The sequence below is a fragment of the Triticum dicoccoides genome, chromosome 5B, assembly GCF_002162155.2.
Source record: "Triticum dicoccoides isolate Atlit2015 ecotype Zavitan chromosome 5B, WEW_v2.0, whole genome shotgun sequence".
Lineage (NCBI taxonomy): Eukaryota > Viridiplantae > Streptophyta > Magnoliopsida > Poales > Poaceae > Triticum > Triticum dicoccoides.
Window position 1 is genome coordinate 16,330,090 of NC_041389.1, and position 2,950 is coordinate 16,333,039.

At 46.4% G+C, this 2,950-nt stretch overlaps 1 long non-coding RNA gene across 1 annotated transcript; it reads left to right on the top strand.

Moving 5' to 3' along the window:
* Positions 1–362: 362 nt before the first annotated feature.
* Positions 363–776, top strand: LOC119306159. Its single transcript, XR_005148877.1, has 3 exons — positions 363–440; positions 546–622; positions 708–776. It is a non-coding gene; the product is annotated as an uncharacterized LOC119306159 (long non-coding RNA).
* Positions 777–2,950: the final 2,174 nt, after the last annotated feature.

Here is a 2,950-nt window from a genome sequence, read left to right on the forward strand (position 1 = left end):
CCCTCTATCCCTCTCTCTCTCTTCCGCCACTGCCTCTGTCTCTCGTTTTATCTATCTGAATTCCCACTGTCTCTTTGCAGATGGCGTGGATCCGGTGCTGCGGCCGGATGGCGTCCTCTTTCTCTGGTCGGACGACAAGGCGGGAGCTGGGGAGCGGCGGGATGGTGAGCACCTTCTTCCTCTTCAGCGGGTGCGTGGAGCAGGCGAACGTGGCGGTGGTCGAGAAGTGGGGCCCCCTCCCCTGTCCTGTCTTCCACCACCGATATCTCATCTCCTCTGCGACCGTGCCCGGTTCTCTCGCTGCCCGCCGTCGATATCCTCCAGGTGGTATGTGCTGCCTCCGGGGCTCCGCCTCGATTCCACCAGGTCCCCCCGACACGCCCTCGGCCATGGCGTCGCCGGCGCTCATCTCCGACACCGACCAGTGGAAGGCCCTCCAGGTGCGGCCCCGCCCACGGATTTCTCCCCTTCCTCCTCTTATTGTGTGCGTTGAATCGGATTGTAACGTTGGGTGGCTGCGGTGGTGCTGGTTTTCGTGGACGCAGGCGCACGTCGGCGCGATCCACAAGACGCACCTGCGCGATCTCATGACGGACGCCGACCGATGCAAGGCAATGACAACGTAAGGCCCCGTCCCCCTTCCTTCCTTCCTTCCACAAAGTCGTCTTTGGGGTGCTGACGGTCGATTCCTTGGATTGGATTGCCAGGGAATTCGAAGGCGTCTTCCTCGACTACTCGAGGCAGCAGGCCACCACGGAGACCATCGACAATCTCTTCAAGCTGGCAGAGGTGAGACGCTTGTTTCATGTCACTAGTTTCTACTTTAGTAGCCACACAATAATGCATATGTGTTTGCGGGTTGTTGCAATACCCCATGTAAGCTAGTGGGGAAATTTGTCACCAATTTTAAATAGCCAGGTCACCCATGGTGGGGTGATACAGCTCAGGCTTATGTGGACCAGCAGCTATAGCTGTCACATCTTCATCTCCGAAACGTGATTTCGCAACATTTTTATTTTCAACGGTCGATACTCTTTGCTGCATTGACATGACCAGCTTGCCCTGGAAGACAGTGTAATGAAATTGTCTGAAGAACAATTTACTGAAACTGAACTGCTGCTAATCTTCAGTTAGAAATTGGGAGCTGTCTGGACTCTTGTAGTATTATACATAAGTAGAAGGAGTTGAATGGAAACAATTGGTATTTGCATTATGCCTACCGTAAAGATGCTAGAAGGCAATCTGAACCAGTTTGATACAAATAATTCAATTTTCAGATACATATTTACACTACAGAACTCTTGCTAGTTCGCTTGGAAATGACAGTAGGATTATGCTGAATAAACTGAATTTATGTATGATGGCTGCGGGCTGGATACAAGCATGTGGACACAGCCACGGCCACATCTCTCCGGCAACCAAGATGGCGATAGCGTCGACGAGATCCTCGGACGACCTACGTCCTTCCCCGACCATGCCCGTGACCTGCATCCAGCTGCTCCTGCCCCGGCCCTCCTCAACTTTGCTCATGGTGAGCTGTTGTAGGTGAGACAATTGACTCGATCTGTTGCTATCGGTAGAACTGCTGATGTAGTTTGGGTGTAGCCGCAACTGCTGTAGATTGGGTGTATAGGAGGCGGACCTACTGCTCTTCTTATTACCATGGCTGCTGTAGGTTGGTTTTATCTGCAATACAAACTATCTTGGTTTAGTTTAGGGCCAAATAGAGATGTTTCTGTTGTACTGTGTGTGATTGATAGGTCGCTGTCCCATTACATACTATCATGTAAACCTCCTATTTTCCTGAAACGCTATTATTGAGAAGTCACTGTCCCATGACATACTGCTCTATTTCAGCAGGAATAGGTGGTGCCAACGGTGCTGGATGCGGCATGAGTGGTTTAGGTGAGTTCTTTGGTCCCTCCCCTTTCTTGCCTACGTGGTCTTTGATACCACGATCGTCGAGGCATGGCTGGCTTTTGTTACACTGTTATTTAAATGCGTTGAAACTGTTATAACATCCAAGTAGTTCTCTTGAACTTTCAGTCTTGATGGACAGATAAAGTAAAACATTAAAGGGACCAGTGTCATTATAACTTAGTTCCTGTATTCGCAGCCATGACATGGTTTCAACCTATTGTTTGCTAGCAGAAAATATGTGACTTATTTTTTTATCTTATCTTCTATTAAGCTGCCTTGTCTGTATTGAACTCTGTAATTCCAGCAGCGACCAGCACATCTGGTGAGAGAGACACTCTCTCTGCTGTATTTTCTGTTTATTGTTTGTAGTGAATGACTTTCTATGTCTTGGTAGGTAACTGGTATCATGTCCATGTTGTTCTTGGCTAGATGGTAATGGTTATCAGAATATGTACACATGAGTGTATCATGTAACAAATGACAGGGTCACCACAATATAGACACAGTAAATCCATTGTTCTGTTTTATCATTATGCTTCATATGATAACGTGCTGCAGTCAAGTTTTGGAAGTTTTGCTATGCCATGCTTAGTGCTTGCTGAACTGAGGCATTTGGGCATTTATGTATAATTCTTATTCTCTTGAATGGATATATTTTATTGGCAATGATTTAACTCCCACTGTATCTCACTAATAATTTATGTAGATCAAGCTCTAATGTCGTCTAGGTTGCTGCTGCTCTAACGGAAGATGAGAAGAAGTCTGGAGATGTGCACCATAGTTTTAGTTGATGGTGCATGTGTATTTGTTTTTTATTGTATATGTACAGTTGTCGGATCGTACACACATGTATGTGCTGTTGTGAGTTTCTGGATTTGATCATTTAATTGAGAGAATTATTGATTGTTTGCATTTGAAATGTGTAAAATGAAATATGTGAATGAAAAAGATGAATGTTCTACTGGATCGAATAGTATTTGGGCTCTAAAAAGGCTATGGCCAAACAATAGTGGACTGGAATATTCTGCAT